This window comes from Schistocerca piceifrons, chromosome 2 (genome assembly GCF_021461385.2).
Source record: "Schistocerca piceifrons isolate TAMUIC-IGC-003096 chromosome 2, iqSchPice1.1, whole genome shotgun sequence".
Classification (NCBI taxonomy): domain Eukaryota; kingdom Metazoa; phylum Arthropoda; class Insecta; order Orthoptera; family Acrididae; genus Schistocerca; species Schistocerca piceifrons.
The window spans coordinates 713,655,642-713,680,371 of NC_060139.1; the positions used below are offsets into that span (position 1 = coordinate 713,655,642).

At 44.3% G+C, this 24,730-nt stretch overlaps 1 non-coding gene across 1 annotated transcript; it reads left to right on the plus strand.

Annotated features, from left to right (window-relative positions):
* Positions 1-13,948: 13,948 nt before the first annotated feature.
* On the plus strand, positions 13,949-14,021 carry Trnaa-cgc. The gene has a single exon. It is a non-coding gene; the product is annotated as a tRNA-Ala (tRNA).
* Positions 14,022-24,730: the final 10,709 nt, after the last annotated feature.

A 24,730-nucleotide genomic window follows, 5' to 3' on the forward strand; every position in this document is an offset into this window, starting at 1 on the left:
TGAACTGATATTTCGACCCTCCTTTTTCTAGTTCTGTGGCATACAAAACAAAATGTTATAGCGTTCTTTGGATCAGCGCTGCGTGATGTAATTATTGGTAGATACATGTTTAGCTTTTTTCCCTTGTATTTCAGATAGCCAGTTTCTGTTGTCTGTAGACTAATTTAGCATTGTTTCACACGATTAATACGGCAATTTGTTACGCGTAATTGTCGTGAACACAACTAAACTGACACTGAATTAAATCGAAGTCTCCATGTGTGTCTACCTTCTTTTCCACTTCTCAGAAACTGGCGCATACGCCACATGACTTCTAGAAAAGCACCCTCAGTTTCATTACTTTTTTGTTGTTAAATTACCTTCACAACGCCATTACGTTACCAGTAACATAATCGTACGTTGGATTTTAAAGTAACTTAGTAACTCTCCCAAGTCTTTCTCTTGTGTGTGCTGTTTATTAGACGGATTGCGAAATCAACAACAGCTCTTGTCGTCTCGTTCTTATCGGCCAAATTGCTATCACTTCTCTTGTGATAAAACCACCTTTGTCGTCTCTGATATCTCGAGATTCAGCATCTCTTCTGTAACCTCCAAGGAAGCCGGAGTAACATTTATTGTATCGGGCATTGGTATTCTTTAAATACAGCTACTGGTTCCTGGAATATTGTCGGAGTAGCGTTCTTGCTGATCTCGTCTGTCTACAAAACTGTGTAGCAATGGGATGAAACAATGCACATCACCAGTCAGATAACTTGCTACTGCTTAAATATATTTACCACACTCTTCTGAATTATTTTGGTAACTCCTCCGGATTATGACACAGAAATAACTGAAAAAGTACCCAAGGCGTAAGGAAGTTTCCTTAAAAAACAAATCGAGTATCTCCATGAAGGATCTATTCTGTTTATCGTACAGTGTTAGGTGTGCACGTAAGGGGACCTGGACGTGAACGGGCTGCACTTTTATACTTCGCTCTCAGTGCACGTTACTCTTGATCTACAATGCGGAGGAAGTTGTGGTTTTTTAGCAACAATGAATGACATTAACTCAAGCTTTAAAAGGAAATTTGTTGAAATATCTGTTATAGTTTAAGAATTACAGTATTTTGCCTAATAGATGTTTTTATAATACACGTTCCCATTCTGGTACCATTTTCTGGTCCATCATCAGTCTAATAGCATTCAAACTGTGGCAGGCTGCTGTCAACATTCGCAGAAACACATTATGCGTCTCGTTTTGCAGTTTGGAGTATATCTGAGGAAATAGAAAGACCCTTATTGTACCACATTACTATTTTGTCTAAAAAAACGCTAAATTTATATATAGATTGACAAACACAGATCATTTCTGCGTTGTATTACAAAGATACTATCCCATTCTTCATTTGAGAGAAATTTGGTGAACATGGATAAAATCATTGTGAAGTTATATGTACCTAATGTTCTGAAAACGAAGTTTCGAGAAAATGAGAAAAGAAAGTTCAGTGTTTTTGACTCATCGTATGCCTCTTTCAGAACATTCCGGCAGCATAATCTTGCTGGCCAGCTGCTTCTTTATCCTCTGTAGACTTCTTCAGGAGCCTTTTCCTTACTCTGGACTCTTTAGTGGTGGCTTCCACAGCCCTTTCAGCTTCAACTAGTCGCTGACGATCTATGGCAGTCAGAGCAGCTATCATATTATTTCCTGGCTGGATGCCTAATTTGTCCATTACTTTTGTCGTGCTGATTACACCATCATTGAAACAGATGACAGCATCCATCACACCTATTTTGAGTACTGTCCATCCAACAAACACTGTTTTTGGTATTCGTTGCCACACGCAGCTGTTGAAACTCTCATTAGGGTTTTGTGTACGTCCATGCAGATATTTGCTACGTAATGTTGTATCTGCAAGGTCCCTGTATATTGCCTTTATTGTTTCCATGACTGTGGCAGGCAAGAAATGTTTATGGTGATATTTCTTGCCTGTTGCAAGAGCGTGGCTGGTTTGTAGACATTTGTTCATTTGTTCAAAGGCGCTAAAGACCAAATCAAAACTGATAAGTAGATAAAATATGTTTTTTGAAACGGGATAAAATTGTCTTTCAGATGGTGACAAAAAAATGTTTTCGAAAATTTCAGGTCCCTTTAAACCGTTATGTTAAATCAAATTTGACTGTTGATAGCGTGCTCCCTGTTACTCAAAATCAAAGGGTTTTGGACTCGGCGTTAACTGATTGATATTTTCGCTACCAAAAGCCTGTGTGTCTTGAGGTGCTCAACAGACCGTGTAGGTGTGAAGTTCATTTACCAGACCGCACTTCCTCAGTTTGCCATGGCTTCTGGAGTTACTCAGCAAAATCCAGGAAATTCGTCCGAAGAATTGCAAGAGAAACTGGTTTGAAGCTTTTCAGGACGCAGAAAGTACTGAGACAGTCTCTACACATATTTCCATTCAAAATCCATACCTGTGTGGGCTGTGTGACAGAAGACCGATTTTGCGAACAGATCCTCACAATGATTGATAATGAAGGATTTGATGCTGGCTGCATCTCGCTCCCAGATGAAGCACGTGTGCACCGAATTGGAGTCGTGAATAAACAAAACTGGCGATTTTGGTGTTCCGAAAAATCCCCCATTTGTCTGAAGCGAAAGCACTGTATTCGCCGAATGATACTGTTTGGGCTGCGGTATGCAGTAGGGGCATTGTGGGCCTTTTTTCATCCGAGGAACGATGTACCAAGTGGTTCACGCTAGATGGGGCCAGATCACATCGCACCGGTGTCCCGCTTTCTTGATGAATGCTTCGGTAATAGAAGCATTGCGTTGGATTATTGAAAATTTATTGGCGCAGGAGTGGATTGATCTCCTCTTCGCCCGATTTGACTCTTTGTGGCTGCTTTTTGTGGGCCACATTGAAAGACGCTGTGTACCGGAACCATTTCACCACACTGGACGAGCTTGAACCGACGATCAGTGTACCATCTGAATAGATTTCCGTTGAGACACTACAGGATGTGATGGTAAGTTTCATTGTTCTGTGCCCCACCTCCGTACTGCCAGTGGTGGATATTTCGAAAAGACTGTGATGTGATTGGCAAGACTGCTTGCAGAGGACGACTTTAATTAAGCACGCTGATACTGTGCGAGCTGCACAGCGTACGGCGCTGCGTTTCGGACTGCTTCGAAACTTCTGTATGACTTCTGTATAAAATTCTGACAGATTTCATGCAATAAACATAGCTTTAGTTCCTCTCATCTGTCGAACTTACAAGGGGAGGCCGCCAATTGTGAAATTCAGATTCGATTCATACTGCGTATAATAAAAGCGCCACGACGCTATAGAAAATTGTTAATCGTAGAGAGTATTTCACCGCAACGGTTTCTTTTAACTCGATTTTCTCGACAACGGCTGAGAAGTGCATCTTGGTGCTTTGCCACATTACACCTCTGGTCATGAGCTTTTATTATGCGCAGTATGAATCGAATCTGAATTTCACAATTGGCGGCCTCCCCTTGTTAGTTATCGAGATATTTTACTTTGAAATCGGGGATCCTTCTCTGGACACCCTGCAGCTACAGCCAGCACTCGGCTCTAATGTCTCGTGACGCTTGCCAGATTCACATTCGTATGGCATGTGAAAACGTTTCTCACGTTAATCGGAGTTGAGCTATGCAGTACAGCTGTGATGACTGAAACTACTCGCGCTATGGTGGTGCCTGTAACCATCCAACGGCGGAGCTCCTCTTAATGTGCGTCATCGTCATAAAAGGGTGGCCCTCACATTCGCGCGGCCAGGTAGACAGAAAAATGAATGACACGCCTTAACTACATAGCATTCTGGCCTTTAATGCTGCGGGGTGCACAAGTTAAGGGTTCAACAGGGGAGGGCTGAATAGAAGAGGAGGAGAGTAGCAGGAGGTACATTAGCACCATCAACAACGCCCATTACTTCAGTCCTCTATGTTGAACGGCATAGCGCTCTTGGAACATGACAGCAAAAAACCGTTAATGTGTCGCTGATTTGATATTTCTTACCTGTGGGCTTTTTAGTTTAATTAGTTCTACACATGCAATGTGTTTGGAAGGAATGCTATGAATACCGGGGTAAGGTTTTACTGGCAGTTGTACGTAGAAAAAAGTTTACAACTGTCGAGATTTTATTCTGTGACCCTAAACGCTGGCAATAAATATAAATATACTTGACTGCATCAAGTGGGACGTCTTTCATAGTAAGTACACATTTATTAGTCGCCACAACAATAATTAAAAGTTTTTTAAAACATTTTATCATTAAGAAAATTACTTTCGTTCAGGTGTCAACTCACTGGAGAAGAAAATGTGTAACAGCGAAGACAGTGGCGACATTCCGTTACTGCAGCGATAGCAACCTCGGATCGTAACGCTATATGGGATAATTTGGCAGATTTTATCCTTTTTTCAACATTGCTTGTTCTACGTCTTTATCATCTTTTTCTCCTTCTCCATTTCATCGCATGGCAAAATGTAATTTCCGGCTTCAGCCATAGAGCAGTTGCTATCTTTTCTGATGTTTCCAGCGTCTCTTCGTCTTTTATTTCTCTACGCTACGGTAGCTCAGGCAGTCTTCTCTCTCTCGTCCGTTCTGTAAGTACGATCTTTCCGTTTATTCGAGATTTCTTCTATTTTTGTTCCAGTTTTAGTAATATTTAATTCTAATCTTAACTCCATATTGTTCATCCTACGCAGCCTACATCGTTCTTTGACTTTTATTCAAGTCTGTAAACAAAAATCTTAAGCGGTTGTGACCTCGCGATGGCGGTGGATGCAATTGACAAGCCACTTATGGTGCACTAGAAAGATGCACTTCATACGGTTCCACCTATGAGAAGAAGTTCGGACACAGAAATCTAGAAAACATCAGTGTTCTCCTAGCAGTGAAACTGGTAGAAAATTGCAGTTACGCTTGTGTATCCATAGGTTCGTCCGAAGTGAGTGGATTTTAAAGAACGAATAAAACCCGATGCGTATCGAAAACGAAACGGAAAATTTCTGTTTGGAAATTTTCTAGGTTTTTATTTTTTGAAGGCCCGCAGTTGTAATCGCTAAAGAATTCCACAGTTCAAAAATGGTTGAAATGGCTCTGAGCACTATGCGACTTAACTGCTGTGGTTATCAGTCCCCTAGAACTCAGAACTACTTAAACCTAACTAACCTAAGGACATCACACACATCCATGACCGAAGCAGGATTCGAACCTGCGACCGTAGCGGTCGCGTGGTTCCAGACTGAAGCGCCTAGAACCGCTCGGCCACTCTGGCCGGCAACTCCACAGTTATCTGCTGCACTTAACACTAAACAAGAACACCTGAGAGAGAAAATGCACCAGAGAGTTGTTAAGTCACAGCGTAATTTGCATTACAAAAATATCTTGCAGTGTTCATAGAAACGTACGCTGATATGAAATTTCCTGACCGAGTAAAACTTTGCAAGAGAGCCTCTGTTGGGTTTCAAACTTAGGAGATGGTCCTAGTATACTGAAACTCCGAGACCAGGTGTACTGCATAGCTAAAGTCGGAAAGAGAGCTCTCGAATCTGATACGACACACAATTTTAATGTCATCAGCTTTCATATCGGCCGCCGCCGTATTTCAGAGACCTGTAGTCATAACTAATTGTAGCCATGGGCTATGTTTAGGAACCGTGGCTGTTTGGAGCAATTATTCGAATTTTTCTGCCGCCTGTCATATTTATTTATTTTATGTTTAAGTTAACAAACTGCAATGCGTTTCGAGCATGTTTCGCTCATCATCGGCGTTTATGCATACAGATGTTACTTAAAGATAGAATGTTTTAGTCGTGTTGCAGTGGGTATTGCGGTGTTTGATGGGAGGGGGCGGGCAGTGGATTGCCAGAAATTTACGCCTAGTGTTGTCTTCTGCTGGTGTAGAACTGTGCCTCGTTGTTGTGATTGACACTAGTGCCTGTGCTGGATACAGATAGTTTTGCGTCAGTTGTTATGGTGTAGTAATCGTTTGATATATTTTTTATATGTCGGTTGTTCACTTACAATTTTGACGTCCCAAAGCTTCAACTGCGTCATTGATGCGCTGTCAGAGCTGTTGTTCAACGTTACACTATCACACTGCTTATTTTAACATTGTTTTTTGACTTACATTCACTGCACAGACGTTTTTCCACAGATGTAAACAGAATATCTTAAGGAACAATGTAGAGACATTGTAGCGTGTGGATGAGTACAAATTATCATTCGTTCAAGCGATATTCGCGATACTGGCAGTTTGGCAGTCGTTTGTTTTGCACTGGCACCTCTTAAATGTGTTGCATTAGTACTGGTTTAATGCTATTGAAGAATTTTGAGTTTTGGAATTTAGTTATGTCATTAAGAATATTATCACCATTTTTTCTATTATGAATGAGAATTTTAATATCTTCCGTGATGTCCATTCTTTTACTTCTTTCGATTTTGTGCAAAATTTCAAAACTGTGTTAGATTTTCAAAAGGTAGTTGGTATCATTAACGTGTGTTGCCACTGCTGACTTGTTACATTTCGCTAGTCTGTGGCAGTTTATACGTTCTTTAAATCGAGTTCTGAAATTTCTGCCTGTCTAGCCTGTGTAATATTTGTTGCATTGGCTGCAGGTTATTTTGTAAATGCTAGATGCGTCTAGATCTGTATCGGGCGGTTTTATATTCTGAATAAGTCTCCTACTTAGGTTGTTAGTGCTTCTGAAGCTGATTTCTGCATGTATGCTTTTCAATAACGTAGATAAAATAGCAGACATACGCCAAGATTCAGCATTTTACATATGTCACTGCCGGGGTGCTGTCAGTCGTGAGTGTAATTTGTTATTGATTGTTCAGTTTGTTTCTTATTTGTTGTGACATTGTATTAATAAGTGAAGGATCATATCTATTGTTTGAGGATCATATCCATTGTTTGTTGGAATACATTTTATGGTTTCTATTTCTTTTTGGAGTTCTGTACGTTCAAGAAATTGTAGGCTCCGTGTACTATTGAGCTACATGCAGCTTTTTGTGAGAGGTGATATATGATGATGAGTTTGGTATAGTGGTGTCCGTACCAATATGTTTTCTGTGAACTTTGAAGGATACCTACTGATTAGGTTTTGGTTTTTTCGTGTCAAGAAAAGGTGTGGTGGTGTTCTCTTAGATTCAAAGAGTGAATTGGATATTTTTATGCAGATTGTTGAATTTACGGAAAAGGGTTGTTAGTTCATTATCTGTTCCAACAAATACACTCCTGGAAATGGAAAAAAGAACACATTGACACCGGTGTGTCAGACCCACCATACTTGCTCCGGACACTGCGAGAGGGCTGTACAAGCAATGATCACACGCACGGCACAGCGGACACACCAGGAACCGCGGTGTTGGCCGTCGAATGGCGCTAGCTGCGCAGCATTTGTGCACCGCCGCCGTCAGTGTCAGCCAGTTTGCCGTGGCATACGGAGCTCCATCGCAGTCTTTAACACTGGTAGCATGCCGCGACAGCGTGGACGTGAACCGTATGTGCAGTTGACGGACTTTGAGCGAGGGCGTATAGTGGGCATGCGGGAGGCCGGGTGGACGTACCGCCGGATTGCTCAACACGTGGGGCGTGAGGTCTCCACAGTACATCGATGTTGTCGCCAGTGGTCGGCGGAAGGTGCACGTGCCCGTCGACCTGGGACCGGACCGCAGCGACGCACGGATGCACGCCAAGACCGTAGGATCCTACGCAGTGCCGTAGGGGACCGCACCGCCACTTCCCAGCAAATTAGTGACACTGTTGCTCCTGGGGTATCGGCGAGGACCATTCGCAACCGTCTCCATGAAGCTGGGCTACGGTCCCGCACACCGTTAGGCCGTCTTCCGCTCACGCCCCAACATCGTGCAGCCCGCCTCCAGTGGTGTCGCGACAGGCGTGAATGGAGGGACGAATGGAGACGTGTCGTCTTCAGCGATGAGAGTCTCTTCTGCCTTGGTGCCAATGATGGTTGTATGCGTGTTTGGCGCCGTGCAGGTGAGCGCCACAATCAGGACTGCATACGACCGAGGCACACAGGGCCAACACCCGGCATCATGGTGTGGGGAGCGATCTCCTGCACTGGCCGTACACCGCTGGTGATCGTCGAGGGGACACTGAATAGTGCACGGTACATCCAAACCGTCATCGAACCCATCGTTCTACCATTCCTAGACCGGCAAGGGAACTTGCTGTTCCAACAGGATAATGCACGTCCGCATGTATCCCGTGCCACCCAACGTGCTCTAGAAGGTGTAAGTCAACTACCCTGGCCAGCAAGATCTCCGGATCTGTCCCCCATTGAGCATGTTTGGGACTGGATGAAGCGTCGTTTCACGCGGTCTGCACGTCCAGCACGAACGCTGGTCCAACTGAAGCGCCAGGTGGAAATGGCATGGCAAGCCGTTCCACAGGACTACATCCAGCATCTCTACGATCGTCTCCATGGGAGAATAGCAGCCTGCATTGCTTCGAAAGGTGGATATACAGTGTACTAGTGCCGACATTGTGCATGCTCTGTTGCCTGTGTCTATGTGCCTGTGGGTCTGTCAGTGTGATCATGTGATGTATCTGACCCCAGGAATGTGTCAATAAAGTTTCCCCTTCCTGGGACAATGAATTCACGGTGTTCTTATTTCAATTTCCAGGAGTGTAGAATGAGGATGACATCCACATACCCCTTACAGGATTTACCTTTACCTGTGATACTATATTTTAGTTTCAGTGTTTATTTCTACATATGGTTGATTAACCTTTCAGCTATTGGACCATTAGGATGTTTTCCAGTTGCAAGCCCTAGGCCTTGCTTGTCGAAAGAGAAGTAGCTGTGTGGAGTGCTAAATTAAGTACATCTATAAACTGTATTAGTTGTGGTCTGCTCTTTACAGAATGAGATTTTTCGAGTATGTATTTTTCACCTGGTAAAACACGTAGTTCTCGCATTAATATATAGATTGGGCTATTAATTGACTTCATTATAGGTCTGACTGGCGTGTTAATCTTACGAATTTTTGGCTGTGCTAAAGTAGTCACATTTGTCAGATAACGAGCTGCAGTCACAGTTATGCAGTGAGCCTATAAAATGTCATTACTTTGGTAGTGAAGCCTGCTGCTTGATTACGTTGGACCCAACAGCCCCACACGCAACGGAAGGGAGCTGGGCGAAAATAAAATTGCGTTATTGTTCATATGTTATGAATTGATCGCCAGGAGCGTCGTTAGTCCAATAAAGCAAGTGATTAGTAAAATTCTGTTTACCAATCAAACATCAACAATATGTTAGCTTAAAATTAGAACAGTACTACAAACTTCAGCACATTTACACTTTAAGTGTAACTGTTGGTGTCTGACTCTACTTATCTCCTGTTTTCTGGGACAGTATTTCTATCGTATTCCCGGCTAGCAGCATCCAACAGCACAGTAGTTAAGTGTCTTTGTGACTTGTTTATATTTTTTGCCCAGTTTCAATAACACTTAATTCTCTTCTTACCATGGCATTAGTTACCCTAACCACCCTGGGCCATATTTCGACTTTTATTGAACTATGTAATCGAAAACAGATACTGGGATCCTGAGACAGCAGTGGATGCGATCGCTAAGCCACTGATGGCGACTACGTATGTGGACAGGAGTTTGTATCGTCGGAACTGCTGAGTAAGATCCCAGCTTTGGACCGAGCGAGGTGGCAAAGCGGTTAGCACACTGGACTTGCATTCGGGAGGACGATGGTTCAAATCAGTGTCCGGCCATCCAGATTTAGGATTGCTCCTATGAAAGAGCACAGGCGATTGCCTTTCCCATCCTTGCCATAGTCCGAGCTCGTGCTCCGTCTCTGATGACCTCGATGGCGATGGGATTCTAATATTCATTCTTTTCTTTTATCCCCGTTTTGGCGAGGAGTGCCAACGGGACTAATCTGAAAGGTGGCAGTCCGCAGCTCGTGGTCCAGTGGCCAGCTTTGCTGCCTCTGTATCACGTGATCCCGGATTCGATACCCGGCCGGGTTGGGAATTTTTCTTTGCTCGCAGACTGGGTGTTTGTGTTGTCCTCATCATTTCATGATCATCACCATCATTCGCGACAGTGGCTAGATTGGACTGTGAAAAAAATTGGACTGTGTAAAATTTGGGACTTTGTATGGGCGCTGATGACGGCGCAGTTGAGCGCCCCATAAACCAAACATCAGAAAACGGAAGTGTCGAGTTTTGCTCCACAATGATGTACTGATTCCAATAATTTTAAGGCCGAATGAGCAGCTGAGTCATAAACTTGACAACCATTGTCCAGATGGGACGAGACCAGAGCCCGGTAAATATGGAGTAGAGCAGTGTGGTCCGCAGCCCACGAGGTGTGAGCGAGGAAGCAGAGAACATGGGTTGAGGTCACATGTAATAAATTCCACGCCATCAAGGAGACTGCGACTGCGTGGCATTTTTTCTTCCGTACCTCATGGAAGGAATCTACTGTCCTAGATTGTCTCAGCATCGGTCATATCAGACTAACATTTAAAGTTTTATCTTATGTAATGATCACCTCCCACACCCACCATCCTGTTGTGGTTGCGGATCCTTACAACCAGTACCTCACATCCTGATGGAATGCACACTCCTTCTGGGTCTCCACGTCTTCTGAATTCTTTGCCTCTAATGTTGGCGTAGAAAGTACGGACAGCTGCACTGCGTCTTTGTTTCCTCCTAGTATGTGGTTTTTATTTCCAGATGTAACGTTTTAAACTGTAGAGGCAATGTTTTGATGTTGGTGTGGCTCCCGACGCGTGCTTCGCAGTGGAGGGGGAAGCGCTAGATTCTTCTACCTGCTCCATCAGCCGTCCAAATCATCCCTTTACTCCCTTTTTAATCATTTTAGATGCGGTTTAAACTCTTTTACATCGCACCCTATTTTACTGTTCTGGAGGTGCCCGTGCAAGACCTTATGGATTCTTTATCTTTGTTACCAGCTGATAATGGAATGACATCTGAACAGCTTCCTTCTAGAGCGAGGTTTCTATTTCCATGTTCAACACTTTGATTATGAGGAATCGTGCATGGCACAGTTTGGGAGAGACGTTTTTCGTCACATTCTAGGCCCAAAGGGACACTCAACTTCGCCCACCCTCGTACTCACCTAATTATTTCTCCCACCATATTTGATTATAGTAAGTCCACCGATGTTCATTACGGTTTCAACATTCTCACTTTTGCTATTATGGGCCTCATCTCCACCCGGATCGTAGCTGCGGAAGCCAGACGTGTTGGAATTGCCTCTGACCACAGATGAACCATGGCGCTATCTTCTACTATCTGGCCTTCGGGCCGCCCCCATAAGCTTTCATTTTTCACGCAATTATTTCTCATTTCTAGCATCAATATTGCTACCAATTCCTCGATTTTACAACTCGCACTTACTATCACAAATACGATAATATTCCTAGTTGATATCATTAACTCCAGATGGACTATCACATGAACGAGGAACTGATGACCTTGCTGTGTAGTCCCTTACTCTCTCTACCAGCTAAACAACCAACCCAGCCACAGACTGTATGCTTGGGAGATAATTGATAAATGTCTATACTGTGGCCTCCTGCGGATGTGCTCCGAGAATATGCGCGAGCCCTTTGACCTACCGTAATCGGTACCGCTCTCGCCCTACGCACCTTAGACACACACACACACACACACACACACACACACACACACACACACACACACACACACACACACATTCAAGTCCCTAGGATCTTTAAATTATGAAGCGTAGTCGGAAACAGCTTATAAGGGTGATGAGGGTGATGCAGGATACGTTGAGCTGAGAAATAATTCTTACGAAGAAAATTCGTTACATTGTGCCGTTTCCGATTTAATTAGCGTTGAAGTTAGTCAGTCAGGCTGTTGTGCTCGCAAATTCAAGCAGCCTGCTAGAGACAATATCACCAAACGTGTTTTTCATTTGGTTTCCTAACTTAATCAAACGTGTTTTTCGTTTGGTTTCCTGACGTAATCACTTCCGAAAAAGGCACATTTTAACGGCTAATGAGCATTTGAACAAATGGTAACTCGTGAACCCAAAGATTTTGGTACATTACTGCATTTTAGCGCGTGCGAGTCCTTGACCTGAGTGGCTAACCTCTAGTCTGAATAACTGGGAAACGGCGCAACATATGGAACTTTTTTCTTAACAATTATTTCTTAGCACAACTTCCCCTGCAACACCATTCCAAGCCCTTTCTGACCATCCTGCATTTAATCTTTAAGTGAGGAATTTTTAAACCAGGATAACAATGAAATAGAAGTGAGTATGTACGCTTCGGGAATAGTAATCAATTAAACTACTCATTTTTAATGTATTTCTACCTACACTATGAGGTACCAATGAATCAGGAGTATAAAATCCGTGCTGAAAAAGTTTGCAAACATCTCTAGGAAAATAGCAGTGTCAGTTCTGTTAGTAAATGCATGCCCTCAGGAGGAAGACATTTCCCAAAGGATTGGGATTGTAAATTGATAGCCACTGTAGTATCAGAGTTTCACTACGTTCATGAAATGCTGCGTCAAGCACAGGCAAACAGTCTACCCTACTTGCTCAATATGTGCTTGACATTTCACCGACTGGTCCACTTGCAACTGCGTTGCACAGACTGCAATTACTGTAGTAGTAGTGCTTGAAACTGTAGAAATAGCTGCATAATCTAAAAGAGAGTCTCTTCAAACGTCTGAATCTTCTATGTGCCCTTCCGTAAGCTCTTCTCAGCAATTCATTACACGGTAAGCCAAAACCTAATATACCATCGAACTATACCACTTTCATGAAGTCAGTCTTATAGATCTAAAAGAAATATTCATCAGTGTCAGTATGATCACTGTAACTACAAAAGGAAACCAAAAACCACCGAATAATATGCCTATGACATTCAGATGTTTGCATAAACAGTTTTCTTCAAGTTTCGTATTCCAGAAATCATCCCGCACGGGCACTGTCAGCGGAAGTAATACATACGCACATCAAGAAAGTTTTGCATCACCCCGGTTCTCAGAACTCAATGGAGACAGACGTTGACTGTGGATATTATATCACAGACAGTCCCTTTGACTGTTCAGAGATGTCACTGAACCCGCCCAAAGATGTAAACAACCATGCATGAGCAGCGTCTGTTAGACGGAGGGAGTCCGACAGCCGATCAGTTCAAGTCATTCCACCAGGAAGGAGATACACGGCTCGTGTTGTCTGTAGTTCAACCATACCTAGACGGTCAATACCGCGGTCCGATCGCGTCCGCATTGTTACTTTGTGCCAGGAAGGGCTCTCAACATGGGAAGCGTCCAGGCGTCTCAGAGTGAACCAAAGGGTAGTTGTTTGGACATGAAGGAGATACAGAGAGACAGGAACTGTCGATGAGATACCTCGCTCAGGCCGCCCAAGGGCTGCTACTGCATTGGATGACCGCTACCTACGGATTATGGTTCGGAGGAAACCTGACAGCAACGCCACCATATTGAATAATGCTTTATGTGCAGCCACAGGACGTCGTGTTACTACTCAAACTGAGTGCAATAGGCTGCATGATGCGCAACTCCACTCCCGACGTCCATGGCGAGGTCCATCTTTGCAACCACGACACCATGCGGCGTGGTACAGATGGGCCCAGCAACATGCCGAATGGACCGCTCAGGATTGGCATCAAGTTCTCTTCAGCGATGAGTGTCGCATATGCCTTCAACCAGAGAATCGTCGGAGACGTGTTTGGAGGCAATCCGGTCAGGCTGAACGCCTTAGAGACACTGTCCAGCGAGTGGACATTGTGCAGCTACTGGGTATGAGAGGTACCTGTGTCTATAGCAATCTGTACCACCACCACTGAAGGTCTCGCTGTATGGTGGTACATCATGCAATGAGTGGTTTTCATGAGCAATAAAAAGGGTGGAAACGATGTTTATGACCGAGCGAGGTGGCGCAGTGGTTAGCGCACTGGACTCGCATTCGGGAGGACGACGGTTCAATCCCGTCTCCGGCCATCCTGATTTAGGTTTTCCGTGATTTCCCTAAATCGCTTCAGGCAACTGCCAGGATGGTTCCTTTGAAAGGGCACGGCCGATTTCCTTCTCCATCCTTCCCTCACCCGAGCTTGCGCTCCGTCTCTAATGACCTCGTTGTCGACGGGACGTTAAACATTAATATCCTCCTCCGATGTTTATGTTGGTCTCTATTCCAATTTTCTGAACAGGATCCGAAACTCTCGGAACCGAGGTGATGCAAAACATTTTTTGATGTGTTTATAATGTCAGCGCCTAACATTTTAGATATTGTTTGTGCTGGTAAGGTCTTAAGGGACCAACCCCTGCTAAGGGAGCAGTACGGACCGTGATATTGCTTGTGAAAAATGTTATCTGCTATGTTCATTCTTCGTCAAAAGAAACATTTTGCAGTATATAATCAGTAAAATTGGGAGTAATTGGAAACTGAATTCACGACAATCTATTTGCTAACATGTAAAGCTGCAAATGTGGTTAGAAACGACTCCAGTATTGACTTTATAATGTAGGAAATGTTATCGTGAATTTAATTTACTGTCGTTTATAGTAGAAGATAGAAAAAAATGAAATGATGAGAAAAGGCTTGCTGAACACAGGACTAGCTATGTTTCAACAGTCATCGGTTAATGTTCGTACGCCGGCCGCGGGGGTCTCGCGGTTCTAGGCGCTTCAGTCTGGAACCGCGGGACCGCTACGGTCGCAGGTTCGAATCCTGCCTCGGGCATGGATGTGTGTGATGTCCTTAGGTTAGTTAGGTTTAAGTAGTTCTAAGTTCTAGGGGACTGATGACCGCAGCTGTTAAGTCCCATAGTGCTCAGAGCCATTTGAACCATTTAATGTTCGTACAATCACTCACTTGTTCGTTGACATCTGCAGCCTACCGACTTAGGTATGAATACCACTTCTATATCTCTGTCAGAGAAACTATTGTGAATATGTTAACAAAAATACAAATGCAAAGGATTGGTTGTAGTAAATACGGCAATAAACAACATTTAAAACCAGTGTTACATACCGGGTATTGCACCTAAGAGTTGTTAGGCGTATTTTCTTTGATGTTCCGGCTGATATCAGCGATTTAGATTTGGGGTGTACAGCTGGAGTCAGTGCAGACAAATACTGCTCGTCTCGTCTTTCATGCGGCGCCCAGCGTCGATAGAAAGCGTCGGTTTGTATCCATTATAAAAAATGATTTTTACAGCGGAATTTTACGTGCCCATTCGATAGAGCTGCCCCAAATTAGTCTAGCGCGATACTCGTTTTATAGACATGTAACAACAGGCACAGTAAAACACGAAGCATAACCAGTTCTCCAGGAACGACTCAGCATCGCTGCTTGGCAGTAGCAATGAGCGCCAGCCAGGGTGGCGGTGTCGCTGCTGCTGCGTCGTGTTTTACTGTGCCTGTTGATACATGCCTATAGAACGAGTATCGCACTAGACTAATTTGGGGCAGCTCTATCGAATGTGCTTGTGAAGAAAACAGATCGATTCTTTCTTTCGACACTGGGTGTCACATGAAAGAGGTCTTGAGTAAAGTTTGTTTGGACTAACTCCAGCTACATATTGCAGAAACGAAATTGCAAATACATAGAAACGCCGGAGAAATTGCGCATGAGGACTCTCAGGCGGGACCCCGTGTACATTTACCTGAGTGACATGAAGGGTTAATAGCAGCACGAGAGGCTTGCACCGTCACCAGCTGTAGATCAGTGGTATAGCGAGGTTGCTGACTCGTGTCTCTACGACAAAATTATTGAAGTAACTGAGACACTGTACTCCCGTTCAGCTTGTTGACAGATTGTTTGCAAAAAGAGCGAACAGCCAGACACAATCGCACGCATAGCCGTCCATTAAGATGGGGCCCTTTTTGGAAATCCAGATTGCTGGTCTGGAATCCTATGCCCCTCACTCGGGAAGTGACGCCGGAGAGAGCAGCGGAAGACGTGGAGGCTGCAGCAGCGGACTGTGCGTTTTTGAGTGAGTACGGGGAGACGGGCGGCCCACGCGGAGCGCCTAATACGGCGGGCCCTGGCCAGTGGCGTGCGGCGTCGGGTTGCGGCAGCGGCAGCGGCAGCCCGTGTGCGCTGCAACGCTGCCAGCCGTGGCACACAGGGCGACGAGGCGTGCTGACTCAGCTCTGGTCGACAGCGTGCACGCTGCAGCGAGGAGCGGCGCCATCCACATCGACATCTCTCACGACTACCCTGCAAGTCACACTTAAGTGACGTGCCGTCTGTTGCCTTCCACCTCGGTGTGCTCAGCTAACATTAGGGTCTTGCATAAGTTCATAGCGTTTTAGATTTTCTACTTCGCTGTTGATTTTTGAGTTTACAAGATGTCATTTTGTCATTTGGAGACAGTGAGTGGAGGTGTGGACGGTAGAAAATGGAGTGCCTAGTGGAGAAATCGGAACATTTCCGTCATATTCCTTTGAGTTCAGTAGAGGGGTGACAGCAGGGGAGGCAGCCAGATGGGAATAATGCCGCTGGACAGAGCACGGCAAGAAACTCGATTTCTCGTTTTAAGGAGGCTCGTTTTGACATTAATGAGTCTCTACGTTCAGGAAGACCTTCGGGCTCTGATAACGATCGATTAAACGCATTAGTCCGCAATGATTCACGCCAGTGTACTCGAGATCGGGCAATGTGATGAAATGTGATTAACGCACCGTCGTGTGGCATATGCATGCAATGGGAAGGGTTCAAAAATCGGGTGTATGGGTACCGCATTGTCTAAGCCAAAATCACAAAAATCAGTCCATGGGCATATGTGCATCTCTGCTTGCTGGTCATGAACTGGCTCGTGAACAACGCCGACCATTCCTATTCTGTGCCGTTACTGGTCACGAGAAACGGTGTCTTTATGCTAACGAAAGGAAAAGAAAGGAATGGTTGAGCCCAGACAAAGCAGCAACTCTCCGTACAAAGACCTCCTCCCATCCACAAAAGATAGCGTTATGCTTGCGGTGGAACAAAGACGGTGTGATGCACTACGAATTGCTACCCAGAGGTGTAACCATCACTACTGACATTTACTGTCAAGAGCTGAGACGTCTTGTAGACGCAATCCGAGAACAATGATGAGGAAGACCACGTCAAGTGATGCTACTCCACAATAACTTCCTCCCGCATTCTGCTAAACTGACAAAAACCACTGTGTCAGAGTTGCGTTGGGTAGTCATTCGACACCAACCTGAACAATCTTCTAGGAACTTCCTTTCCGAATGAAAATACACTCCGAACATACCTCGAAAAGCTCTTTGCCTCAAAACCACGAGATTTCTGCAGTCGCGAAATCGAAAAGTTAGCCCAGCGTTGACAGACTGTTGTTAGTAGTGAAGCAGCATATATTATTGATGAATGTTATGTGTATTTGTTGTGTTTGTTAAACTTGTGGAAAAACGCTAAGAACTTATGCACCAACCCAATATTTTGTCTGACATTTCGCCAGTACGAGTGGCTGGTATTGCAAGAGCTTCACCGTCCGCCCGCCACCGGCAGTACTCCACCCGAACAGGCCTCGAAAGGCCCAACGGTACAAGCCGACCGTCGTGACATCCTCAGCCGATAGGCGTCAGCGTATGCGGATATGGAGCGGTATTTCGTCAGCACACCGCTCTCCCGGACGTTGTCAGCTATCGTGACCGGAGCCGATAGTTATTAATCAAGTAGTTTCTCAGTTGGCCTCACAAGGTCTAAGAGTACACCGCTTGTCAACAGCGTTCGGCAGACCCGAACGGTCACCCATCCAAGTGCTAGCCAAGCCCGACAGCGCTTGACTTCTATCAACCCTGGGGAACCGGTGTTACCACTGCAGAAAGGCAATGTTTGACAATGACGTCCACTCGTGCTGGCGAAATGTCAGACAAATTATTAAGCTACGTACGTCGTAAATGCCGAGATAAAAACCAATAGTCAATACGTCCAACAAGTCGTCAAGTCCCAGCAGTTTTATCCCACTCAAGTGATTGGCAGAAGGCTCATTGAGTAACTTCCATACAGTTCCTCTAACGTTCCAGTCTCGAATATCACTTGGGAAAAATTGGGCACATAATAATTGCGAGCTCTGATTTCTCTTATTTTATCACGATGGTAATTCCTGCGTATGGAGGTGGTAGGAAATAAAATGTATTGCTATTCAGAAGGAAAAAGTTGATGATTTTAATTTCGTGAAATCACCTTTGTGCGACGAAAAACTTCTTTGTTTCAGTGGCTGCCAACCCAACTCGTTTATCATATTCGTTACGCTCCTCTCTCCCCTATTTCGGGATAATACAAAACGAGCTGCCCCTCTTTAAACTTTTACGATGTCCTCCATCAATCTTATTTGGTAGTGATCGAATACCGTGCAGCAGTGCCCCAGGAGAGGACGAACATGCGTGATGTAGGCTGTCTCTTTAATGCATTTCTGGCATATTCTAAGTTTCCTTTGCCCTCAAGAGTCTTTAATGGTGGCATGCTCCAACAAAATTTTCTCGCTTTACAAGCCGCATCACTTCGCCTAAAACACTCCACATCTCGACAGCTGTCTCAGACATCGTCACCAGGAATTAAAATCACTGACTGCCGGATCTGATACCGTGTTCTGTTTATGTAGCTGCAATGGCAGCGTTTGGAACCTTTCAGAGAAGGCCGAATTGACGCATGCACGGAACACAACATGGGCAGCTCATAGCACCTCAGTACCGCACAGGGGTACACAAATAGTAGGGAGTGAGCATCGGCTATTGACACTGAGCGAAATCAAAGACGGAGGCTTGACTCTTGAAGGAGCGCAAGTTTGTTTGGGTTGTGGGGCACTCATCTGCGCGGTTATCAGCGCCCGTACAAAGTCCCAATTTTTACGCAGTCCAGTTTTTTTTACACAGTCAAATGTAGCCACTGACACCAATGATGATGATGATGATGATAATGTTGTTGATGATGATGATGATGATTGATGAGGACAGCACAAAACCCAGTCCGCGGGCAGAGAAAATCCCTAACCTGACCAGGAATCGCACCCGGGACCACATGATCCAGAGGCAGCAACACTAGACACTAGATCACGAGCTGCAGACCAAGGGGCGCAAGAGCGGCGGTTTCAAACGTGGCGCCGGCTGACGTCACTCGGTCCCGCGCGAGGCCCACGAGAAAGATAGGCCGCGGCACCAGAGTGCAGTTATTACATCTCCTGCACGTGCTCAACGTGAGGGATCGCGAATTTCAAGCCCCTACAGGTTAACCAGGAGAGGTGTTTAAGACTCGTTCTTGGTGTCCCGAGATGGGTCCGAATAAACGACTTACGCCAAGAACTCCACTTGCCACCGATCTGGGATCAAAACAGGGTTAAAATCTGAACTCTGCTGGACAAAATCGACGCGCTGCGGCCTACCACCAGGACAATGGCACCGGGTGAAAGTGACTCGCGCAATTGTGGAAGTGCCCCAATAAAACAACAGGCTAATCGCAGAAACCACCACTGTAGTAGGGGTTACGGCCCACGAGCCCAAGCCTAAATAAAGCCATAACTGAATCAAAACGTCCCTGACCCAAGATGTCCTTCCTGAATGGAAGGCAGCACTTTGGAGACACACACACACACACACACACACACACACACACACACACACACACACACGAACAGCTCCAGCAGTCAGTGCTTTCAACTCCTGATGACGATAGCGGAGACAACTATCGAAAGCTCGAATGTTGTATTGGAAGAGACGCGGCTTGGAAACCGAGAAAATTTTGTTCTAAGTGTTAGGTCAGTAAAACGAAGTCTTTTGTTCGCTTTTCCTAGAATATTTGCTGTGTGATGGTCTCAGTTTAAGTTGTTTGTAATCGTAATTCCTAGGTATTTATTTCTGTCGGCAGCCTTTAAATTTGTGTGATTTATCGTGTAACTGTAACCAGAATTCAAAGGAATTTTTTGAGTACTCATGTGGACGAACTTTCTATTATTCTGTGCGAATTTCCACTTCTAGGACCATGCAGATCTCTTGTCAAAATTATTTTGCAATTAGTTTTGATCTTCTTACGCCTTTACTAAACGATGAACAGCATACTCTATAAACAATCTAGAAGGGCTGTTCAGATAGTCATCTAAATAGTTTATGTAGGTTAAGAACGGCAAAGGGCCTGCAATTCTTCCTTGTGGGGGGGGGGGGGGGGCGGCTAATTCACATTTCTGTTTCACTAGATGATTACACATGAATTACTATGAACTGTGACATTTCTGACAACAAATCACAAATATTGCAGAGGCCTCTCGCCTTACAAAGACAGATACGCGCGAATGCAATGGCGGGAGGGGGCGAGAGGGTTTGGATCATGATTCCCGCGTACCCCGTTCCCCCGCTGCCCGCTCTCAAATAACATTTTACTAAAACCATTTGTAATTTTACATATATCAATCTTCAAATTTTTGGCAGGCTTTTGGAGAATGAAGTATCATAAAAAACAGTCTCGAAAATGGGAAGAAATTCTACAATAAATAGAAGCTTCATTCAACACAGTATACTTTTTTGTGAGGTTGAGAGATACAGAGAGACAGTTACTGTGGACGACATATCTCGCTCAGTCTGCCCAAGGCCTACTACTGCAATGGATGACCGCTACCTATGGATTATGGTTCGGAGGAACCCTGACAGCAACGACGGCATATTGAATAATGCTTTTTGTGCAGCCACAGAACGTCGTGTTGCGACTCAAACGGTGCGCAATAGGCTGCATGATGCGCAACTTCACTCCCGACGTCCACGGCGAGGTCCATCTTTGCAACCACGACACCATGCAGCGCGGTACAGATGGGCCCAAAAACATGCCGGATGGACCGCTCAGGATTGGCATCACGTTCTCTTCACCGATGAGTGCCGCATATGCCTTCAACCTGACAATTGCTGGAGACGTGTTTGGAGGCAACCCAGTCAGGCTGAACGCCAGCGAGTGCAGCAAGGTGCAGGTTCCCTGCTGTTTTGGGTTGGCATTATGTTGGGCCGTCGTACGCCTCTGGTGGGTAAGGAAGGCGCCGTAACGGCTGTATGATACGTGAATGCCATCCTCTGACCGATAGTGCAACCATATCGGCAGTATAGTGGCGAGGCATTCGTCTTCATGGAAGACCATTCGCGCCCCCATCGTGCACATCTTGTGAATGACTTCCTTCATGATAACGACATCGCTCGACTAGAGTGTCAAGCATATTCTTCAGACATGAACCCTATCGAACATACCTGGGATAGATAGAAAAGGGCTGTTTATGAAAGAGTTGACCCACCAACCACTCTGAGGGATCTATGCCGAATCGCCGTTGAGGAGTGGGACTATCTGGACTAACAGTGCCTTGATACACTTGTGGATAGTATGCCACGACGAATATAGGCATGCATCAACGCAAGAGGGTGTGCTACTGGGTATTAGGGTATTAGAGGCACCGGTGTGTACAGCAAAGTGGACCGCCACCTCTGAAGGTCTCGCTGTATGGTCGTACAACGTGCAATGTGTGGTTTTCGTGAGCAATAAAAAGGGCAGAACTGATGTTTATGTTGATCTATATTCTAATTTTCTGTACAGGTTCCGGAACTCTCGGAACCGAGGTGATGCAAACCCTTTTTTGATGTGTGTAGATTGCCCGGATTCGATTCCCGGCCGAGTTGGAGATCTTTTTCGCTCAGCGACTGGGCGTATGTGTTGTCCTAATCCTTTGAGGCATTGAGAACCATAGGAGCCCAACGCACAGAAACGAAGTTTTGAGAAAAATAGATATTTGTGACAATCTAATTTCTAGGCACACTACCAGTCTCATAGGTTTGACTGACTTTTTAACCAAGTCTCAACATCATATATTTCCAATAAAATATTTATCCATTTTAGCTAATATTTAGGGTTATTATTATTTATATTAATTCACAAAATTTTCATACGCAGGATAGTGACAATAATCTTTTTAACTGTTGTGTAGTTTCTAATTAATGTGAAACTAGAATCAGAACATAAAGAACAAAAATGGTTCAAATGGCTCTGAGCACTATGGGACTTAACTGCTGAGGTCATCAGTCCACTAGAACTTAGAACTAGTTAAACCTAACTAACCTAAAGCCATCATACACATCCATGCCCGAGGCAGGATTCATACTGTATCGCCTAGAACTGCTCGGCCACCAGGCCGGCCCATAAAGAACAGATTATAAATGTAGCAGGCAGACTATTACGACCTATACTTCATAGCCGTTGTTAGCATAATTTTCATGACGCACATTCTCCGGCTTGAGGTTCACTTAAAGCTGTCTGTTCACTTTAGGCATGAAATCTAGTAATTTTGTTAAGTGTATGTGTCTCAAGTTTGGTTTAGTCGCTTTGTTAATTCTTTGTGTTTCATGGTTGACATTTGCCTTCCGCCCAAGTATTTGGGGACTATATTTTGCAAGGCGTTCATAAACTGTTGGGAAATGACAAGTTGTGGTCTCTCTCGATGTGACTTAAAGAAAATGGTGACCCCCGCGACTACAGTGAATAAGTTACTTTAAACTACTGTTCATGGTAACTTATTGAAAACTTCATCTTTGTAAAATTTCTGAAATGTACGTTGTTACTACGAACATAAACTTCTGGTTTGGTAGTGGCGTCATTAACATTCTTAAGGGCTACGAAGTCTTCAGCCTCCATTTTACAGACTGTAATGCTGAAACCATGGAACATGAGGTTATGAGGGGCGTTTCTCCAAAATCTTCCAGCACTTATGAAGAAATGGGCGTGAGTGTAGCCTGTGAGCGTTCCTACAGCATTGAAAATTTGTGCTTTGGGCCCTTATGGAAGTGACTATCGTAAATGTTCATATATACAATGTAGGGGTACATCACTGATAAAACTGGTTCACCATAAGGTCAACAGACGTCAGGAGCATGCGTACATGATACATTCTCAGAATCGACGACAGTGTGCTTCAGGCCTTTATGGCTCTCAGCGCCCCTTTTAATCTCATCGACATCACAAAGACGCACAATGCCACACCGTCATTTCATTTCATAGTTTTTGTTACTAATATCCTAGGCATATGTGGTTCGTTAGAAGTGCGGATGATGGCAAGTTATGTTGAGGTGGGAGAGCAATAACATACTATGGCACCATCCTCCCCAAACCAAATCCCAGCGCAGAGGACAGCGTGGCAGTTATTTTGCACATACGATTGGTTATTGTTGTTAGGTATACCGAGGAACCAAGCAACATTTAACTACTACTCACTAAGGACTGATTACTCGACAAATCGAACTGTATACCGGGTCGCAGCTGGAAGTAACTTCGTCACGTGACTGGCTACAGCCGCGTTCCAGTTCAAAGTGGTGCACGTTCCTACTCGTAGCTCGCAGTGTAAGCACGGAAAGCAATCGCGGAAACTGCCTTCGCAGGCAGATGCACCGAATTACTGCTAAAATCACTGAATTTAATGATGATGTGGAGGAAGAAGAAGTGACGGTACTAACAGAAAGGAGGATATTGAATTTTCTCTTTATGAGAATACTGAAGGATGATCTGTTTTAATTGTTAAAAACATTCAAAAAGCCAAGATCGCACAAAATACTTTTTATTCAAGAAAACCGATTTCAAGAGTATTAACAGTCATTTTCAGATTTTAAACCATTTTGCTGAAGTAAAACATGTTAGTTTTACGCTGACCTCATGCACAAGATGTCAAGTGGATAAAACTCTGCACATCATAAACGTTTGTCATCGCTAAAATATTTAAAAACAGCATCTTGTCCAAAAGGCCAAGTCCGTGTACATATTACTTACAGATGCTTGTCACGTGATACAAATAAGGTACACAATAGCACTTCTGTTTATATATGCTGGACACGTACTGAACAGTTCAGATCCACTAATGTGCTGAGGTTTATCCTCTTGTGCATGAGGTCAGCGTAATATGAACGTATTTTACTAAAAAAAAAATTTTAAGACCTGAAGATGACAGCTAAGAATGTTGAAACCGGTTGTACTGCATAAAAAATATTTTGTGCAATGTTGGCTTTTGACTGCTTTTTCGTAGGAGGGAGACTATGCTAAGCGGAGTAGAATTCAAGAAGCTGTTCCAAGTAAGAAGAAGAAAAGGAGAACACGCAAAGACCATAAGTTAATATTTCATCGACGGTATCAATAAATCTGTTGTTAGGTTGCAATTTCTGCGATATTACGAGCATACAAAGAAATAAAACCTTTATAACGACACACTCATGAACGGTCTTAATTGTTTCCTCAAGGTTCCTCCAGAGGTAAGTCAGATGCTTCCATATACGCCACTGTGTTCTTTTCTATTATAGTGTAATGTTCCACAGGCGTCTAGATCATTGAAGAAAACACATCCGTCGAAACTATGGAACGCAGATAAAAGCAGAGCCGCGGACTCGCCTTGCGTACCGTACCACGATATTGCGTGCTGCGATTTACCGATACGGCAGTGAGGAGGTAATCGATATGCGATTCGAATAAAGTGCCTTTCAGTCCAAGCTCTGCTTCTGTCGACTCAGTTAATGCGAATGGCATACAGGTTCTCACGTGAAAATATCTATAAAACTTCCGACAATATTACAAAAAGAACACAATTACGTTGTAACTAAAGTGTTAAGAGACGTGTCGCAGACAAAATGTTGTAACCTAAGTGTTAAGAGACGTGTCGCAGACAAAAGTTCATACTTCGTTAAGAAATCAATGGTGA